Source organism: Pteronotus mesoamericanus, unplaced genomic scaffold (assembly GCF_021234165.1).
Source record: "Pteronotus mesoamericanus isolate MK-2021 breed Mesoamerican mustached bat unplaced genomic scaffold, CSHL_Meso_final scaffold_167, whole genome shotgun sequence".
NCBI lineage: Eukaryota > Metazoa > Chordata > Mammalia > Chiroptera > Mormoopidae > Pteronotus > Pteronotus mesoamericanus.
The window spans coordinates 25662538-25684817 of NW_026555308.1; positions in this window are offsets into that span (position 1 = coordinate 25662538).

Genomic DNA, 22280 nt, shown 5'->3' on the forward strand with positions numbered 1-22280 from the left:
TTGTGTGTTTTGCCTTTTGCTGAGCTTTAAAAGACATCATGGGCAAGGTTTGCCTTATTTTAGAAAATCAACTTACTGGCCTCAGGTCTGGACTAGCCCAGGTTATTTCATGCAGCCAGCCTTGGAAAAGGAGCTGGGCACATGAATTAGGTCAGGTGTCAGTCTGAGGCCTACCTCAGCCACAGGTCAAGTGACCGTCACCCTGGCCAGAGTAGATTTGGAGTGCTCACTAGCTCAGCTAATAGTTACCACCATATTGGGAGGGGTCTGAGAAGATTTTGTGGGTTTCATAGTGCATAAGGATAACACAGTTAGAGTATCTCTTGGAAAAGTTTGCATATGGGCCACACCAAGGAGTAGAAATAGGAAATGGTATAGGGGCGAGGCAGAGTCCTAAGAGTGGGGGTGTATGGGCAATAGCCAGCTGAAGAAATGAGAGCAGAAATTGAGGCCCAGGTGAATGACAACAGGGAAGCTCCCCCAGGAAGCCTCGCCGTGAGGTTACCTGGTCCATCCCAGACTTCCTTCCCTCCATGTGTAACTGAGGGACCCCACACGTCTCTGTCCCTCCCAACTTGAAATAGTAGCATGATTGTAATTTATGTTTCCAGTGACCAAAATGTTAACTCCTGTGACACTGGGGTTTTCTTCTGTTTTAATGACAATACTTCTAAAAGATGCACATACTTCATTATTTTCTAAATTGCTCGGCCTACAGTTCAGGGGTCGATATCTTTCCTCAAACAGCTTGGTTCATCCCTGGGGTTCCCTGCCTGAGCCATGTAGTGTTATCACCCTAACCCCGCCCCTGCTTCTTCTGAGAAACACTCTCTTGACTGTTCTACCTTGCCTGTTTTTGATCTTCTGTCTCTTCTCATGACGTTCTTTTCTACAAAGAAGGCTGACGTTTACAGATACTGTTGACCAATTATGAAGCATCTTACACTTGGTGCATTTAGATTCATTAAAGGAGGCCTTGGCCAGTCCCCATGGTTTGTGCGCCCTGCCCTGGCTGTCCTCTGCTCTGCCCTTCTCCATGGAGTGGAAAGTCGGCAGGGTCAAGGGAGCACGACCCAGAGCCCTTACCCCACGCCCAACTCAAACACGGTCCCCAGACTTTCCCTCTCCAGTGGCCCCAGACAGCTCCTAGAAGAAGTACCAGCTTCTTCTCTGAGTCATTCCTCCAAAGGCAGTTCACAAGGCTGGGGGTGAGGCTGGGGTCGAGGCTGAGGTCAGGGTTGAAGGGAAAGGGAAAGCTGTTCGTGAGGAGAATAGACAGAACTGGAGTATGGATGTGTGGACAGGAGTGTCCACACACATACACAGAAGGTTCTTGGGCGGCCAAGAGTCAGCTTTCCCTGCACGTCCATGTTCTCTGGCAGAACTTTGAGGGCTCTGAGCATCCAGACTCCTTTCAGATCATTAGAAGGATGTATTTGTCAATGCAGGCTGATAGAACATATTTTATTCGACAGTTTTTAGCTTGATTTATAATGTTAAAATGAGAAAATAGGCTCCAGGGCTTTTATTTGTACTCTTGCCCCAGCCTTGTAAATATGAAAGGTCAGCCTGGGCTCCTGTATTGGATTTGGGGTTCCTATTTACCCAGGTTTGTCCCCTGCCCGTAAAGACTCTCAGATTGTCCTGAAGTAAAATTAAAAGAGATATGGAGTGGTTTGTTCGGCCTTGACTTCACATTCAAAGGCATGAGCAAACCCCAACTGGGAACTAGATTGGGAGATTTTTTGCGGGGGACTCTCCTATTCTTCCAACCTAAGTTCTGAAAATCAAGATATTCCAAAGGCAACCTTTACAGGGCTTTTATATACTTTCCTCATTGTGCTTATCTGAAGTGTAACTAACTTCACAAGTACATACTTGGGGAATTCTTTCCTATCATCGTGATTTCAAAAGGATTTGATTGGTCCTAAGGAGTTTTCTTGACTTCACAAAGGAGTTACATGTATTCTGTGCTGCAGAGATTCTGAGTGTCTTTGTACTGACTGTGCACTTACCCACGTTACCCGAACCTCCCAGTGGAAGGCAAGCAGGCATGTTTCTAATGCCACTCATTTTATGGACTAAACAATAAATAGCAGTTTACCAGTAAGGAAAGTTGTTGCCTGGTTCACTGTGGGAAAAGTGTTTCCTTGAAATAAACTTATACTTAAGGATATAATGGTTAAGAAATATTTTTATTGATTTATGAGATGGCAGTGTGGGAAGCTTATTTTTGTACCTCATAGCTCTTTTGAATTTGCAATAATTTCATTAAAATAGAAGCCGGCAGTCTCCTCAATCCCTAATACCATTGCCATATTAATTATTTTCAAGATTATATATATATATATATATATTACACATTCACACACACAAACACACACATCAAACTTGGTCTGATTATTTTGAATAGGATATAGGATGTTCTAAAAATTTTAGGTATTTCCTCTAACCCCACAGGCTTCTTTATTTCCCATTTCTGAAATGTATACATCTCATACCTAAATTTTGAAAGCTGATTCTGAAAACAGTAAACTTAGTTTTATCTTGGCTGGCTTTAGACAAGTGAGAGAAATTATTTTTATGGTTTAGAGCAGCCAGTAAAAAGTCAGACGAGCTTAAAATTGAATTCTGGTCAATCCAGTGACTAACTCTAAAACCTCAGGAAAAATCATTAAACTTTCTGAGAATCAGTGACCTCATCTGTAAAATGGGAGTCATGATACTTACCTTACAGATTTTTCTGAGAGTTACATAAGAGTAAACATGTAAAATACTTGGCACAGTTCCTGGATCATAGCAAATACTGGTGAATATATTTGTAATACATTGCCATTCCTTTTTTATTATCAGTTTCTGAGATTTGCCATGGTGAAAGCATATCAGTTCTACAATTTGTCTACCATTTCTTACAAACAAATATATAGAGTGTACTTTTTCCAACACTGGTAATTCATTAAGTTTTTGTCAGCTCCTGACTACCTCCCTTGATGAGTATACTACGAAGTCAGAGCAAGTGGCCTGGGTTAGCATAAGTTCCTCCCCTATACCTACGGCTCTGGTTTACACTTGCAATATAAAAATACAGAACCTTAACGCTGCCAAAAGGTATGAAAAGCTCATAAAAAGTTGAGAGGAACTCTCTGTCTTCTAGCAGGATATAGTACATATGTTTCTAACACAACTGACACATTTTAAGTGTTCTTTGACTCAGTAGATTTAAACAGGTTATTTCCCCCCAAAATAAGGGCAACATTGCCATCTACTGTTTCCATTTCACAATCACCGAAGAGAAACTGCTTGCTCTGAGCAAAGCTGCAAAATCTTTCTAAAATGAATACTTCAACTTCTATTTCAGCTTCTAGTATAAACTCTGTTTTATAGAGGTTCACTGTTTGAAAATCTCTTGTTGAGGCTTAAAGGTGGCTCGAGATTGAGTAAGGGTCTTGGCTAAATTTAGTCAAATTTCTTTTCCCAGATTTTGTACCTTGTGTATCTATGTCTTCAACCTTTACCCTCGAAACTAACCTAATGGGTGGCAATTTTTGTGCGGTTTGGTATCCCCACCTTACAAATTGGACAGACGGTGGACACGGGGAGGTGAGGGAAGTTTGAGAAATAATTGAGAATCCAGCCTTTGTGGCTACTGTTCAAAAAGTGGTTATCCCTGCTTGACAGAGCCCCATAAGACCCTGCAAGAGTGGAGCCAGTGAGCTGGGTCACCCTACTGCACCCCAGCAGCAGTGGTCCCCACCACAGAGGCAGTTGACAGCAGTGTCATCTCCTGAATGTAATTTTTTCCTCTGCCTCTACCATGATTTATTACTGCACACCAACGAATGGCTAATGCACAGCTTTTTATTAACTGTAAAGTGGTTTTGGAAAGAGTTCGTATGAAAGGCACTTTGCAAAAGCAAGCCCTAAGTACTGCATGGAGTTGGAGGAGAGGTACCCTTTCTACATTTGTGTACATACTTGTCTGGGTTTTTATTTTTCCATCACCTCACTCGGCACCAGGAAACATCTTTCATCTTGGAATGGCTCTCTTCCATACTTTGCTGTTCGTTCAGTCTCTAGTGAACTGTTCTGGCCTCTGGGTGTGTTCCTCTGATACTGAGTAAGACTGTAAGACTCCTGTATAATAATCTGGGCGGTGACAGTTCATTCTGCACAGACAATAAAATAATATAAAGTGCCTTTACCTCATACCAGGATAAACAGCACTCCCCCCACTCACTGAGAACAAGGGACCCTTTTCACGTCCCAGGCAGGAAGCAAAATGACTTAGAACAAGTGGGATTTTTCACATCTTGGGAAGTGTGTTTGTCTCCACCACAGGACTGGATCCCAGCTCCTTTCCGGGTCATTTCCCTCCTGGAATCAGGATCAAAGGGGACAGAGCCCGTGGCCAGGCCACAGCACACTCCCAAGGGAAGCAGCTTGGTTTACCTCTGAGCAGCACAAGGGACTCTCCAAAACTAAAGTTATTGGGAAAAGCAGGAAGGAGAACCTTTGGAAAACATGCTGTTAATACCTGATCCACCCATTCTTTCCTCTCCCTCTGCTGCTCATAATCACTCATAGACACTGAGATGTTTGGAAAAGATAGGCAACCCCAGCTTCTGGAGTCCCTTAAGACACAAAGGCATGGAAGCCTCAGTTCAGCTCCTCTGTCTCTTGTGCAACTGTAATTGCAAATTTAAATTAGGGGATATGTTTTGTTACCTTTTGACCCCCTTCACTTATGTCTCTCATCTCCCACCCCCTTCCTCTGGCAACCACCCATCTGTTCTCTGTATGGATGAGCTTGTTTTCTTGTTTTGTTTTTCAAGATCCACATATAAGAGAGCTTATGTAGTATTTGTCTTTCTCTGTCTGACTGAGTTCATTTAGCATAACCCTCCTGGTCCAACCATGTTGTCACAAATGGCAGGACTGCATTCTCTTTAAGGTTGAATATTATTCCATTGTGTGTGCATTATATTATATATAATATATGCCACATCTTTTCATCCATTTATCTATTGATGAACATACAGGCTGTTTCCATATCTTGGCTACTAAAAAAAATGCTGCAGTGAACATGAGTTGCATGTATCTTTTTAATTTAATGGATTTTTTCTTTTCAGATTAATATCTAGAAGTGGAATTGCTGAGTGATATGGTAGCCTTACTTTCAATTTTTTCAGGAAACTATGTACCTATTTTTCATACTGGCTACACCATTTTATATTCCTTGCCAACACTTCTTATTTCTTGTCTTTTTGATAATAGCTATTCTAACAAATGCGAGGTGAGGAAAATTTTTTTAAAAAAAGAAGTCGAACATAGCCCCACCAATATTTTCTTCTTTGCATATTTCCTTGCAGTTTTCTGCTCTTTCTACCAATCACAGAGAGGTATGGGAAAATCTACTGTGATTTCGGATTTGTCTCTTTGTCCTGTGTGGTCTGTCAATTTGTACTTTATATGTTATGTAGTTACATTATTAAATGCATGTACATTTTAAATTATTGTATCTCCCTTGTAAATTGAACATTTTATCCTTTGAGAGCAACCTGCTTTATTTCTTTGTTATGCTTCATACTTGGAAGTTTCTTTTGTTAAATATTGATGTAAACACACCAGTCATCTTTTTAGACTTTACCAGGTGTACTTTCTTCCATCCTCTTACTTTCAACCTGTGTTTATCCTTATGATTTACATATGTCTCTTTATAAACAACATATGACTGGGGATTTTGTTTATCCAAGCAGGCATTCTTTTTTCCCTTAAGTGGAAGATGCAGTTCATTTAGGTTTAGTGTAATGACATCTTTGTGTTTTCTTCTTTAAATTAAACTTATTGGGGTGACATTGGTTAATAAGATTATATAGGCTTCAAGTATACATTTCTATGATACATGATCTGCATATTGCATTGTGTGTCCACCACCAAAGTCAAATCATCTTCCGTCCCCATATATAGGCCATACCCTTTAGTGCCCTCCTACCCGCTTCCCACTGGTAACCACCATACTGTTGTCTGTGTCTATGAGTTTCAGTTTTATATGATTTCAGTGAAATCATATGGTTCTTAGCTTTTTCTGACTGACGTATTTCACTTAGCATGATATTCTCAAAGTCTATCCATGTTGTCGCAGATGGCAGTATTTCATCTTTTCTTATGGCTGAGTAGTGTCCCATTGTACATACATACCACATCTTCTCCAATCCTCTATCAAAGAACACTTTGTTTGTTTCCACTTCTTGTCCACTGTAAATAATACTGCCTATATCTTTGTGAATAAATGTTTTCAAATTTTTGGGGGTAGGTATCCAGAAGAAGGATTGCTGGGTCATATGGTAACTCTATTCTTAACTTTCTGAGGACATGCCATACTGTTTTCGATAGTGGCTGCACCAGTTTACATTCCTGCCAGCAGTGAGTGAAGGTTCCTTTTTCTCCACAACCTCTCCAACCAGGGGTGTCCAATATTTTAGTGTCTCTGCACCATATTGGAAGAAGAGTCATTTTGGGCCACATATTAAATACATTGTGACAAATAATCATAAAAATATCTCATAACATTTTAAGTAAATTTACAATTTTGTGTTAAGCTACCCAGCCATTCTAACAGGTGTGAGGTGATATCTCATTGTAGTTTTGATTTGCATTTTTCTACTAGCTAGTAAAGTTGAGCATCTTTCCATATATCTGTTGGCCATTTGTATGTCTTCTTGGGAGAAGTGGCTGTTCAGGTCCCCTGCCCATTTTTTTAGTTGGGTTGTTTGTTTGGTGTTGAGTTGTATGAGTTCTTCATGTATTATGGATATTAACCCCTTGTCAGAGTGGTTGTTTGCAAATATCTTTTCCCATTCAGTTGGTAACCTTTTTATTTTGTTGTCTATTTCTTTTGCTGTGCAGAAGCTTTTTAGTTTGTTATAGTACCATTCGTTTAGTTTTGCCTTTATTTCCCTTGCCTTTGGGTCAAATTCATAAAATCTTCTCTTAAGACCAATGTCTATAAATTTAGTACCTAAGTTTTTTTCTATGTAATTTATTGTTTCAGATCTTATAGTTAGGTCTTTGATCCATTCTGAATTAATTTTTGTACATGGGGACAAACTGTAGTCTAATTTCATTCTTTTGCAAGTGCCCTTCCAATTTTTCCAGCAGCATTTACTGAAGAAACTTTTCTCCCATTGTAAATATGTTTCTGGCTCCTTTGTCAAAAATTATTTGCCTATATATATGGTTTTATTTCTGGGCTTTCAGTTCTGTTCCATTGTTCTGTGTGTCTGTTTTTTCTGCCGGTACCATGCTGTTTTGATTATCATTGCTCTGTAGTATAATCAACACATATAGAAAAAGCATTTGATAATACAACATCCAATTTTGATTAAAACATTCAATAAAATGGGTATAAAAGGAAAGTATCTCGACATAATAAAGGCCATATAAAGCAAACCCTCAGCTGATATCATACTCAATAGTGAGAAACTAAAAGCTTTTTCTCTAAGATCAAGAACAAGACAGTGATTTCCACTCCCACCACTCTTATTCAACATTGTACTGGAAGTCCTAGCCAGAGAAATCAGGCAAGAGAAAGAAATAAAGAGTATCCAAATTGGGAATGAAAAAGTGAAAGTGTCACTTTTTGCAGATGATATGATTCTTTATATAGAAAACCTTAAGGACTCCAGCACCAAAAAAAACTATTGGAAACAATAGGCAAATACAGTAAAGTTGCAGGGTACAAAATCAATGTACAAAAATCTACTGTATTCCTATATACCAATGATAAAATTTCAGCAAAAGAAATTTAAAAAAAAATTCCTTTGCAATTACAACAAAAACAATAAAATACCTGGGAATAAACTTAACAAAGGATGTGAAAGACCTATATACTGAAAACTACAAAGCATTATTAAAAGAGATTGAAAAATCTATTGAAATGGAAAGATACTCCATGGTCATGGATCAGAAGAATCAACATAGTTAAAATGTCCATATTACCCAAAGCAATATGCAGATTCCCATCAAAATCCCAATGACATTTGTTAAAGAAAGGAAACAAAAAAAAAATTCATCAGAATTTTATGGAACCACAAAAGACCCTGAATAGCCAGAGCAATCCTGAGAAAAAAGAATGAAGCCAGTGGTATCATATCACACTACCTGATTTCAAATTATATTACATCTTTGTATTTTCTGTTTATTTCTGTTATTCTTTTTCTACCTATTCTTGCCTTTATGAGGATTGCTTGAGTATTTTTCATACTGTTTTTCACTCTTAATTGGAAGCTATCCAAATTTTTATTTAAATTACATAAATTCTGTCTCACTTAAAAAAAAAAACACATGCAAGATATTGTTGCTTTATATGGTCAACACTTACTAAGATTTACTTGTACAATCATTTCCTTTTATCTTCATTTATTCTTACATTTATTCTTTGTGAATTCGCTTTACTTCCATCTCAAGTACAACCTTTGGAATTTTCTCTTGTGAGGATTACTAATTAGAGATTAATTTTCATTTGTCTGCCAATGTCTTTAGTTCATCCTCATCCTTAAAAGATATTAGGTTAGCACTTATTTTTGCTTAACACATTAAAGATATTCTATTATCTTCTGAATTTTATTGCTGAAGTTGAGCTTACTATTGCAATAACCAATTTTTTCCTTGCAGATTTTATTTTTATTTTTTCCATCTTTATTGAGATATAATTTACACATCACATTATGTAAGTTTAAATGTACAATGTGATTCATATATATTGTGAAATGATTATCATATGGTTAGATAACACATTCATCACTTCATTTAATTACCATTTTGTTGTCGGTTGTGGTTACTGGAGTGAGAACATTTAAGATCCGTTCTCTTATTGGTAGTTGACTATAGTCACCCCGCTGTACACTAGATCCCCAGAACTCATGCATCTTATAACTGGAAGTTTGTACTTTTTGATCAACATCTCCTCATTCCTAACACCCCTCTCCCCTGGCCATATTCCTCACCCCCAGCCTCTGGTAACTGCAATGCTAGTCTCTTTTTCTATAAGTTTCGCTTTTTGAGATTCCACATATAAGTGACACCATACAGTATCATACACTATCTTTGTCTGATTTATTTCACTTAGCATAATGCCCACATTTTGGTCCATGTTGTCACAAATTGTTGCCACTTTTACAATTTTCTTTTTGACTTTGATTTTCTACAGTTTCACTATTAAATACCTGTGAGTGAATTTCTTATTTAGCCTCCTCACTTCTGAGCATCTAACATGTGTGTTCTAATCTCAGACATTGCCTTTATCCTATGTCATTCTTTCTCTTACATGAGAATTACTAACAAATGTATTTTGACTTTCTTACTCTGTCCTCCATATCTCATATTCTTTCTTTTATATTTTCCATCTCTCCTCTCTTCTCCATTCTGAATAACTTTTTCTCCCCTATCTTCTAATCTAGTAATCCTCTCTTCAGCTATATTTAATCTATTATTAAATCTGTCTACCCAATTTTTAAAATGTTAAGTATTTTTAAGTTAAGAAGTTCTATTTAGTTTTTTTAAACTCTGTTTTTAAAAACTTATAGTTTTTCATTTTCATAGATATTTTCTAGATTGTCTTTTTTTGTTAAGTAAACAAAAGTTTTCTTAGTCTGTGTCTGAATTCCAGTACAAGCCTGTGGGTCTGTTTCCCTTTTGTTTCTGCAAGTGCTTGCTTATGGTGTGTGTACTAGTCTGAGTTTCTCAGAGCAACAGAATATATATATATATATATATATATATATATATATATATATATATATATATATATATTTATTATAGTAGTTGGCTTATGCAGTTATGGAGACCACGAAGTCCCACAATTTGCTGTCTGCAAGCTGGAGAACCGAGAAAGTCATTTGCATCAGTCCAAAGGCGAACAACCAGGAGCTTCAGTGTACAAGAGCAGGAAAAGATGGACTTTCCAGCTCATGGAAAGAGCAAAAGTTTCCCTTTCCTTCACCTTTTTTGTTCTCTTTGGGCCCTCAAGGAACTGGATGATGCTTGCCCACAGTGGTGAGTGTGGATCCTCTTTACTTGGTCTACGGGTTCAAATGGTAATTTCTTCCAGAAGCACTGTCACAGTCACACCGAGAAATAATCTTTTATCAGCTGTTGGGCAGCCCTTAGTTCAATCAAGCTGACAAATGAAAGTAGACAACTCAGTGAGTCTAGTTAACTTTTTTACTTTCTTGAGAAAATCATTATGAGAATTCAGTGAGGCATAGGGTAAAGTGCATATCTTGAAAGAAGACCAGTGTTGCTTCTTCCTGGTTCCTCAGAGCACTACTATTCTGGGGATAATTATCAGTTAAGCTCGTAGAGTTATTTGGATCACAGAGATAATGTTAGAATGCAGATACTTGTAGAGATAAGCTTCTGGCTGTTCGTTTGTTCTTTGCATGAGCAATTGTCACTGTATTCCTCTAGAATCAGGAGTTTAGGCAGATGCTGATTTAAGAGTGTGAACCTCTAAGGTCTCAGCATTTTCTGAGAGGATCTTCTGCTAGACTCCTGCTTTGAGTGTGCCGTGAACTTTTTTTTCTCTTGGTCCCCTATGCCCCTCAAGGTCCTAAAAATTGAAGTTCATGTTGGGAAGATACGGAAAATGCTTTCTGAGCACTGGGGCTTGAGGGTTCTACTTAGCTTTTTCAGTGACCACCTTTACTTAGATATTGGCCCAATAATTCCTTATTATTTAGCACTTTGATGCTTTGAAATTATTTTAAATATTTTATTTTCTAATTTCACTTTTTTTCCCCTTCCTTGGGAAGGTTGATCCAAATACCTAGCCCACCTTATTTCTTGAAATGGAAACTTATTTCAGTTTGAATTTATAGTTAAGTCATAGCAAACAAGAATTTTATAGTGTAACTTTCTTTGCTTAACAATAGGTCATAAACATTTCACTGGTTTTTACTAGCAAGAAAAATGTTATTAATGCAGTGTGTTCATGGCCGCTCCCTCTCCTTCACCAGTTAAGAATTCCTTCTTTGTCAGTTCAGTTCTAGGGCCATTAATTTGCAGAATTGAGACAATCGATGATGAGAAAGAATAAAAAGCTTTGAAACATGCTTGAGTGGTTTATATTGGAAGAGGCTTAAAGTTACTGGTGATAGAAAAATTAAATAAATCCAGAACCTGAGAAAGGAATGAAAAGATAGCTTATGGGACTAGTTTTGGAGTCACGTTAAAAACGTGGAAGAAAGGGGGAATAGAGGCTTCCCAGGTAGCTAACCTTGCCTGTGAGATAGTAAGAATAGGAGATACAGAAAGATAATCTTCTCACTGATGGCCATGCTGCGGTTCAGTTGTAATTTTGATGTGGCTGTTGGGAGAATGCCAGTTTACTTACTCTACCGTCTTCAATAGGGCAGAAGATAAGAGCTGTCCTGTGCTTTGAAAATGGAGGAGCTTTTAATATCTGTTAGGAAGACTTAGATTGGAAGATTGGATTTCTAATAATTTTAGATTATTAGATTTCAGAATGATATTTCTTTGAATGAGTCCCTCTATGGAGTTTGTTTGTAAAACTGTCGCCCTTAATTCTGATTACACCATATGCCTTATAAATGCTCATTTTTAACAACTGTATGATGTTGTATAAAGTTTAAATGTCATGATTTATCTAATCCAAAAATTTATTGAACATTTATATTGTCTTGTTTAAACACTATAGAGTGAATATCTTTTTTATTATAAAATATTTTTTGCATGGGCCTACTTTTGTCAAATTTAACACTCACTAATGTTTACCGTATTTCTTGAGATCTTTTGTTTTTAAAAGAAATAAAATTTAGCCTTGGCTGGTGTGCCTCCGTGGATTGAGCGCAGATCTGTGAACCTAAAGGTTGCCAGTCAATTCCCAGTCAGGGCACGTGCCTGAGTTGTGGGCTGGGTCCCCAGTTGGGGGGCATGCAAGAGGAAGCCAATGACTGTTTCTGTCCCTCTCTTTCCTCCTTTTACCTCTCTGTAAAAATAAATAAGGAAAACCTTAAAAAAAAGAAAGAAAATTAGAGATATGGTAGAAAGCCCACTCTTGATAAAATCCTCCCAGCTGTCTCAAAGAAGTAATCAATAATGTGAATTTGATAATATTAGTGGCAGGCTTTTCATTTACATTTTCTGAGCACTGTGACTCAGAAAGAATGTATGTATTAAAAACAGTATGTAATATTATTTAGCATTTAATATTATTTAGCATTTAGCATTGTCATCATACTGTATGAACAGCTTTTTTCTTGCTAATATTTTTTAAATTTAGTCATGTTGATACATGTAACTCTGATTTATTTTAACTGATGTGTTATATTTATTATATTTTACATATGATTTCAAGATGTTCGTTGTCAGAAGGTTTTCAGATAACCAAGTCTGTAATATTACTAACACTAGAAGTCCTCAATATCTGTACATACAGCTTTTAACTTCATTTCATTATGTCCTTAAGCAAAAAACAGCTGGGAGCAAAGATTACAAGATACCACTTTTATGTGGAGGGCCACCATTTGCATTGCAAAGTTGTGCTCACTAAAATCCTATTGGTAGATATTAATATTGGCAGATTGCTTCCAAATATGCTGTAAAAATAAAGTAGATTCACTACAAACATATTAGCATATTTGATTACCATGTACAGATCTTTGTTTCCTAATTTAGTAGTGGCAAATATCACCTCAAATTTACTATAATTTGTATTTCTTTGAATTTGCACTGGGAAGAATGTTTTTTTTTTCCTGGATAAACATTTGCATTAGCTTTCTTGTATAAACTGGCATTTAGGCTTTTTAAGCGATCTTTATATTGGCTCAGGCTCTTGTGATCCCTCAAGCAAATGGCCACTTCCACGTGAGATGAATATTTCTCAGTGGCCACATAATCAGGACTCAGGGCTTCAGCTAGAGCAGGCAAGAAGTATTTCTTCCTGATGTGCAAAAGCAAAAACAGAGAGGCAGACATTTAAGTGTAAAGCACCACAAAACTACCCTGCATTGTCACTGTTGTTGAGGTAAACAGAACCACGGGTGCATTAAGAGTGATTACAGATTCAATTCATTTTAACAAAATTCATCGAGAATCCATTATGTGCTGTCCTAGGACAGTGGGGACATAAGGATCTTATACTCTTTGGTAGGTGTCAGGGGAGGATTACCTAAGTAAAATAAAGACAAAGACTTCTTTCTGGTTCTTTTTCCCAGCCCCACAATGACAGAAGGAAGACAGAAAGGGAAAAGGAAAAGGATACAACACAAGGCCAACTATTTTCTCCCGGGTGGCTGGCTGCCTCTCTTGGTGAAGGAGGGGCACCCTGTTGGTGGCAACTGGGGTCCAAGTTGTTCTGGGCCTTTGGACCCACACTGGGCAGCAGGGCTGTCCTCAGCAGAACTCTGAGTTGGCAGCAGGCCATGAAGTGCTCCATCTTAAGGGCCCCCATGCACGGAGGCTTTTACCCATTCACTTGGGTGTCACTGAGATGTGGGATAGTGATGGGAAGGTGTATATGCTGTTTGCCTGCATGAGGACTGAGCATGGGTATCTGTTCTACCTCACCCTTCTGCTCTGAACTCTGGTCCTCCTCACTTAGTAAATGGTCCCTCTGAACGTCAGCTTGGTCTTCAAATTGGGTCTAACGTTTTATCTGTACCTTTTCTGACATCATCATAGATGATTTATAGAGACGAATATATGAGCACATATTTCTAAATAATGCCAAAATATTCATTTCTTTATAATCTTCCTGTGCAATAATGCATAATCATAGATAGGATTTTTAGTTCTCAAATAGACATGGAGTCATTAAAAAATGTTGCTAGTTGTAATAGGGGAGGATTCTAATGAATCAGGAATATCCTAATTCTTCTCTACTATAATGTGTTATGAAATAGCCTACAGTCCTCTAGCACCATCACCATCACTCCCCCTCTGGGTCAGCTACAAGAAGGCCGGCATTCCAGTTGTGAACCACGCCCTTCACCGGAGATCTGACAACCAAGCAGAGGTACTGTTGGCACCACCTGCTTGCTCTCACTCACTGTGCACCATGATGCATGAATAAGAATTAAAAGAAAATTCATTATCTTTTAAGTGGAGCTGACTAGTATCTGAATATGACCCAATTAAGAATAAGATAATGAATTTTGTAACCATTCTTTTTTTTTTTTAAAGTTAACAGACACTATTAATGCATACAATTATATTTGTCATATCCATACTAAAGTGTCAGAACATAGCTGAAACAGTTTTTAAATTTAAAAAAAAAAAATCTGCAATGGAGAGCAATCACAAAGAAATTTTTCAACCCTGAGGCTAACTAATGGATCTCTCTCATTGGCCTTAGCTCCAATTTAAATATATGCCAAGTATAGCACACACTCTACTAGATTTCCTTTGCTTCATCTTTTTTTTTTCACTTTAAAGTTACATTTTTATTTTATGAATTAAGTCACATTGTGCTTAAAAATCCAAGAGGCATTTTTCCAAGCTACAAACAAAAGGAAGTAAAGAGATACAATGAAGGGAGACCATGAGGAAGCTCAAAGATAACTTATTTCTTCTTAAAACACTGTTAAAAATTATGGGAAATATGCATGTCCATATATACAAAAGTGCTAGAATAATGGAAGGAGCAAAATTCATACAATTTCCTGTTTGCTCAGAGTTTCTTTTGTACCTTTACCTTCCAAATTCTTTGTTTTAAATTCTTTGTTCTTTGCTCCAAGGAAAAATTTAATGTGAAAATTTTAGGTATTATAGCCTTCACCTTCCAAATTCTTACCTTCCAAATTCTTTGTTTTAAATTCTTTGTTCTTTGCTCCAAGGAAAAATTTAATGTGAAAATTTTAGGTATTATAGCCTTCACCTTTAAATCAATTATTCCTAAGCAGAGTTTATTTTTTAAAATTTTTTCTTTGGCTCAATCCCTCCACTCCCCTAATCTCCCAGCCCTGCACCCACTGACAGCTGTGAGTCTGCTCGCTATAGTTAGTTCATTCATTAGATTCCACATGTAAGTGAGATCATATGGTATTTATCTTTTTCTGTCTGACTTACTTCATTTAGCACAATGCTCTCTAGGTCCATCCATGTTGTCACAAAGAGTAAGATTTCCTTCTTTTTATGGCCAAGTAGAATTCCACCATGTAAACGACCACAGTTTTTTTATGCACTTATCTAATGACGGGCACTCCACACTGTTTTCCCCAGTGGCTGTACCAATCTGCGTTCCCACCAAGAATGCACAAGGGTTCCCTTTTTCTATGTCCTCACCAACACTTGTTTATTTGTTTATTAAAAGTTTCACCTGAAGATATGTTTATTGCTTTTAGAGAGGGAGGAAGGGAAAGAGAGAGACAGAGAGAAACAGTGATGTGAGAGGGAAACTTCAATAGGTTGCTTCCCATATGTGTCCCAATTGAGATCAAACCCACAGCGTTGGTATATGCCATGACCGGGAATCCAACCTGTGACATTTTGGTGTACAGGGTGATGCTCCAATCAACTGAGCCATCTGGCAAGAGCTGTTGATTTATTGACGATAGCCATTCTGACAGGTGTGAGGTTGTATCTCATTGTGGTTTTAATATGCATTTATCTGATGATTAGTGACATTGAGCATCTTTTCATATGTCTCTTGGCCCTCTGTATGTCCTCTTTGGAGAAGTGTCTATTCAGGTCCTTTGCCCATTTTTTAACAAATTATTTATTTATTTATTTATTTATTTTTTAAATCATGTTTATTCTATTACATTTGTCTCAATTTTTTCCCCCTTTGCCCTCCTCCACCCATCCCAACACAACCCCCCACCCCTCGCTCCCACAGTCAATTCCCACTCTGTTGTCCATGGCCATGGGTCATTCAAACATGTTCTTTGTCTAGTCCCTTCCCCTTCTTTCCACCATTGTCCTCCTTCCCCATCCCCTCTGGTCACTTTCAGTCTGCTCCATGTTTCCATGCCTATGGTTTATTTTCTTTATTTATTTTGTTGAATAGATTCCACTTATAGGTGAGATCATGTGGTATTTGTCTTTCACCAACTGGCTTATTTCACTTAGCATAGTATTCTCCAGTTCCATCCATGTCATTGCTAGAGGTAGGAGTACCTTCTTTCTTTCTTTTTTTTTTAATGCAGATTTTATTTATTTATTTATTTTTAATGTCAAAATCCATTATAAAATAGTAAAATATTTAGATCCACTATAAAGTCTCAGCAATTAAAACAACATGACACCAGTATAGAAATAACCAAGTAGATCAATGAAATAAAATGAGCATTTTAGAAACAAACATATATATATATATCTAACAATGTAATATATGATTACACTGATATTTCAAATCAATGGGGAAAATAAGGCTTATTTTACAAGTAAGATGCATGGCCCATTATTACTTAAAATAAAACAAATATAGAGCCCTATTTCACATATTATACAAAAAAATATTCAGGTGAGGTAAAAATTAGTATGTGAAATCTAAGGAGTTTTAGGAGAGAACATAAAATAACATTTTTCTTACCCTGAACTAAAATATACAAATCCAGAAGCTATAAAGTAAAATATTGACAATATGACTGTATTAAACATTTAAGACTGTACAGTGATATACATTAAAAAAAGTTAAAGGACAAATAATAGAATAGGAAAGTATTTGCAACACATCTAAAAAAGGGTTAATAGTTTTTCGTGGTATTTTTTAGGGAAAAAATTCTACAAACATTTAACCAAAAACTGGATAAAGAATACCAAAAAGCCATTTAAAGTATTTTAAAAATAATAGGAATAGGCAAGAAATAATCAAAAACAGGTTTATTTTCAACAAATAATAAAAAAAAGAACACATCATTGTCAAAATCAGGTTAATAAGTATTAAAAATATTGGTAATATCAAGTATTGGTGACTGTGAAAGGAACTGAGTATTCATAGACTCTTTTTCTTCCTCTTAAAGCAATCTCTTTAGCATATCTTGCAATGCTGGTTTGGTGGAGGTGTATTCTTTTAGCCTTCTTTTGTCTGGGAAACTTCTTATTTCACCTTCCATTTTAATTGAGAGCCTTGCTGGGTAGAGCACTCTTGGTTGCAGGCCTTTGCTTTTCATGACTTGGAATATTTCTTGCCATTCCCTTCTGGCTTGTAGTGTTTCTGTTGAGAAGTCAGCTGCTAGCCGTATTGGGGTTCCCTTATGTGTTACTACCTCTTTCTCCCCTGCTGCTTTTAAGATTCTCTGTATGTCTTTGATATTTGCCATTTAAATTATGATGTGTCTTGGAGTGGGCCTCATTGGGTTCCTCTTGAATGGGACCCTCTGTGCTTCCTGGACTTGGGTGACATTTCCTCTCCTCCAATTAGGGAAGTTTTCCATCATTACCTTTTCAAACAGGTCCTCTATCCCTTGCTCCTCCTCTTCTCCTTCTGGTATCCATATTATACGGATATTATTGCGTTTCAGGTTATCCTGCAGTTCCCTGAATGCCTCTTCATTCTTTTTGTGTCTTTTTTCCTTTTCTTGCTCTTTCTGGGAGTTTCTTCATACCTTATCCTCCAGCTCCCTGATTCATTCCTCTGCTTCATCTAGCCTGCTTTTGATTCTTTCTATTGTGTCCTTCAATTCAGAATTTCTGTTCTTCATTTCCTCTTACCTGTTCTTGATAGTTTCTATGTCCTTTTTCATGCTGATACAGTTTGCAGTAAGTTCCTCGTAGTTTCCCTGTAATTTTTTGTAATTCTCTCTGAGCTCACTGAGCTCATTGAGCTTCCTTAGAACTGTTGTTTTGAACTCAGTATCTGATATTTTACTTGTGTCTATTTCATTTAGTTGTCTTTCTGGGGATTCTTCCTTTCCCTTCTGGTGGGTGTTTCTTTGTCTTCCCATTATTTGTGACACCCTTTTTCTTGGCCTCTGCTTCTTAAATTGATCTGTCTTGATTTCCTGATTTTATGGTGTGAACTTCCATGGTAGGAGACCACTGTTTTATTTTTCTGGATCTGCATCTGATGATGTCAGCTGTTGACCCTGTCTGAGCTTAGGCAGTCTGTTCAGGACTTCCAGGAATCTATTGTCTGTGGCTGTCTCCTTCAGTTATCAATCTAGTCACTTTGCACTCAGCAGTCAGGCTTTAGCACCACTGGGCAAGGGCCAAGTCCCTCTTGGGGGCGGAGCTATTGTATCGTCTCATTTGTTGCCATTCATGGGAGTGGTCTGCCTGAGCAAGATGGCTGCTGCCCTATTGGGGATAAGTCAGCACCGGGATCCTGCTGGCCATTCTCTCAGTTCTCCCCCCAAAGCCGCCTTCCCTAATCTCTCCTCAGGTGTCTCTAGGCTACTCTGCCCCTGACTTTGCCAGAGACCAAGGTAAGTGGCTGCAAATAAAAATTTAAGCATTGGCCCTTTAAACAGCTCTTTGTGTCTCCATTGCCTGTCTCTGACAGAAAGCAAACCTGCCGCTTTGAGCAGCTGGCTGTTATCTGTGTACTTTTTGGGCTCTGGTGCTGTAGGCTGGAGATCCCCACTTACGGTTTAGACCCTGCTTTTCTTAGGGGGATCCAACTGGCCCTTTCAATATCCTTCTGGTGCTGCTGCCTGTGGGCACCCTAACCGCATTTTTGAGTCTCTACCACACTCCTTACTTCCTTGGTTAAAGGAGGCCTTTTACTTCCTTAGTTAAATGTATTCCTAGGTTGTGCTAAAGCTGATTCTTCTGTCTGTCTAAGGTTATAAGGCTCCTCTCTTGCTATTGTTCAGTTGTTTGTTCCAGGTGATTTCTCCACAATTTAGTTGTCATTCCAGATTGGTCCTCAGAGGAGGTTAGTGTGACTTCCATTCACTCCTCTGCCATCTTGATTTTCCCCTTTGCCCATTTTTTAATTGGATTGTTTTTTTTTGGAGTTGAATTTTATAAATTTGTTATAAATTTTGTATATTAATTGCTTATCAGATGTATCATTGGCAAATATGTTCCTCCATTCATTGGGTTGTCTTCTCAATTTGTTGATGGTTTCATTTGCTATGCAAAAATTTTTTAGTTTGATGTAGTCCCATTTGTTTATTTTTTCTTATGTTTCCCTTGCCAAAGGCAGTATATTATAAAAAATAATGCTAAAAGAAATTTCCAAGATTTTACTGCCTATGTCTTCTTCTAGGATTTTTATGTTTTCTAGAGTAACATTTAAGTCTCTTAATCCATTTTGAGTTTATTCTTGTGCATGGTGTAAGAATGCGGTCTGGTTTCATTTTTTTGGATAAGTCTGTCCAATTTTTCCCACCATTTATTGAATAGACCATCTTTACCCATTTCATGTTTTTGCCTCCTTTGTCAAATACTAATCTGCTATAAAGATGTGGGTTTATTTCTGGGCTTTCTATTCTATTTCATTGATCTATATGTCTATTTTTATGCCACTACCATGCTGTTTTGATTACAGTGGCTTGTAGAATAGTTTTATATAATGTAGTGTTTCCTCCAACTTTGTGCAAGGGGCCACTTTGACTAGTATTGGCAACTAAAGTCCTGCACAAGCTGGGGCCTGGGAGAGGACCCACAAGACTTGGCCAGAACCCTGGTAATGCGGTTGATAGGCAGGACCCCATAACAACTCTGAGGGTCCCCATGGGAAATCAGGCCTAGAAGTAAATTACACTCCTTGAAGCATGCTTTGTTTCTCCCTCAAGCTCTGTTAATCTTACACCGGATAACCAGCTCAAGGCTGGGAAAGAAATTTACAAAATTCCTGGACCCTGACCCAAATCCTGCTTGGTGCCACAATGTTTGCTCATCTCGGACCCAAGCACTTTGGTGTGTTCCTGACATTGTCTTCTTTAAACATCACCTGTTCTCTGTAAGTTTAAGTTACTAATGTAATTAGATTATCTATACATTCCTGCTACCTATCTCCTGCTTGTAACCCTCTTATTACAGGGGCTCAGGGAATTCTTCTTTAGAGAGAATTGCCTTCCCCTTTCCTTGGCAGGCAAACTGTGTCTGGAACGACTCATTCCTCCATCTGCGGCAAACGGGGGTAGGAGGCTTCGTGGGCTGGAGTCATCCATAACTTTGTTCTTGTTTCTTAAGATTGCTATTGCTATCTGGGTTCTTTTATGGTTCCACATAAATTTTTGGAATATTTGTTCTGTGAAATACACTATCGGTATCTTGATAGGAATTGCATTGAATTTATAGACAGTTTTGGGCAGTATGGACATTTTAATCATGCTAATTCTTTCTAACCATGAACATGGTATATGCTTCCACTTACTTTATCAATTTCTTTCTTCAATGTCATAATTTTCCAAGTTTCAGGCCTTCTACTTCCTTGATTAAATGTATTCCTAGGTATTTTATTTTATTATTTTTAAAGCAATTGTGAGTGGGATTGTTTTCTTAGTTTCCTTTTGTGATAGTTCATTATTGGTATATAAAAGTGCAACTGATTTCTGGATATTCATTTTGTATTCTGCTACTTTACTGAATTCATTGATCAGTTCTGGTAGCTTTTTGGTGGAATCTTTAGGGTTCGCTCTATATAGGATCATGTGATCTGCAAATGATGACAGTTTTACTCCTTCCTTTCCAATTTGGATGGCTTTTATTTCTTCTTCCTGTCTGACTGCTGTGTCTTAGGGTCCAGTACTATGTAGAGTAGGAATGGTGAAAGGGGACAGCCCTGTTTTGTTCTTGATCTTAAGGGACACGCTTGTAATTTTTTCTCTTTGAGTATGATGTCAGCTTTAGGTTTCACAGGCAGAGTTTAAAGTTATATTTGATTATCTGTTCCAGCACTGAGAGCTAGAGTAACAACTTTTGGTTCTGGACTTACATGTTCAAGGCCTATAGCATCTGCTTCTTTTGTGTACACCTACCTAACCTCAGGATTCCTCTCCTGAACTCTAGGACAACAACCAAAGAAACATGTGGAAGAATTCTTCTTAAGCTATTCTCCTTGCTTTGTTTTGTTTACAGTTTTGGGGTTGCCCAGACAGCCAGTTGGTAGGAATAGCAGTGAAGAAATCATGTTTGTCATGAGAATCCTTTTTGCTGTTGTCATTCAGACTTCGGGGAGGGCATCTGCAGTTCAGTGCTTATAGTGCTTCCAGAGGTCCTGTGGGGTTTGGCAACAACCATTGAGGCAAATAAGTGCCACACTCAGAACAGAGATTAAAAAACCATTTTGGGGGTTTCCATGTGATGGCTCCTTCTTTCTGCTATGGCCTTGAACTTATACCTGATGAGTATTCCAGGATCCTCATCCTTCCCTGTCACTATGTATCTGCATCCCAACCAAAAAGTCCAGTGTTGGGATGGAAAAAATAATGCCTTTCTCCTCCTAACGGTTGGGTCCTGACATCTTTACAGGTTGTCCAGTAGAACATAAATTTTTTTTCTAACTGAAGGGTGATTCTGGTAGTCCTGGAGGCTCATATTCCTGAGTTTCCCCATTTAGAAATGCTTGTGCCTGGTCTTGTAGTAAGAAGGTTGAGAGGATTTCTTCTAGGAGCCTCACAGTTCCTGCCGAATGTCCCAGTGAGGAAAAGCTGCAGAGCTGTCCCTATCCCTGACTTCACATTGACAGCTTGTCGGAGGCCCTCATAGCACCAATGTATGGGGAGCCTGGCAAATCAGTGCTGCTGTGCTAGTGTGCTAGTTGTATGTGGGAATTTTTCTTTATTTTATTTTTTTCCTCTGGGTGTCAAAGCACACCCCTTGGTAAGGTTAATGGTGCCTTCCTAAAGTCAGTCGTATTGAAAAGTAATTCAGAGCCTCAAAAAATGTCATATTTATCTTGTTACTGCACTGCCTCTGTGTCCTGGATACAGTGATCGGTCCAGTCAGTCCTTGGGAAAAAACAAACAAGAAGAAGAGTGGAGGAGGGAAAAGCAGCTCTTGCTGCTACTAATAATTGTATGTTACGGAGAAAGTAAAAAGGAGGAAAGTGATGAGAGCTGCTGAGAACAGTCAACAAGTGGCTTCTGTCTACTGAGACAACAGGTGAGGCTTAGGGTCATGGCCCTCTGCCAAGGCATTCAGGTGTCTACTTCTGCTCTGCTCTGAGTGTTGAACCCTTCAGTTCTGAAACCACTTCTTGAAATACTCCAATTCAATATACAGGCAGTCCTCCAAACTTCCACCCTGTCTGCTGACGGCTGTCCGCCTGGGCTCCGGAGCAGGGAGGGTGGAGCGGACTGGAGTCTGAGGAGAGATTCTCAACTTTCATTATAATTATGTTTATTAAAAAAAATGCAATGCCAAAT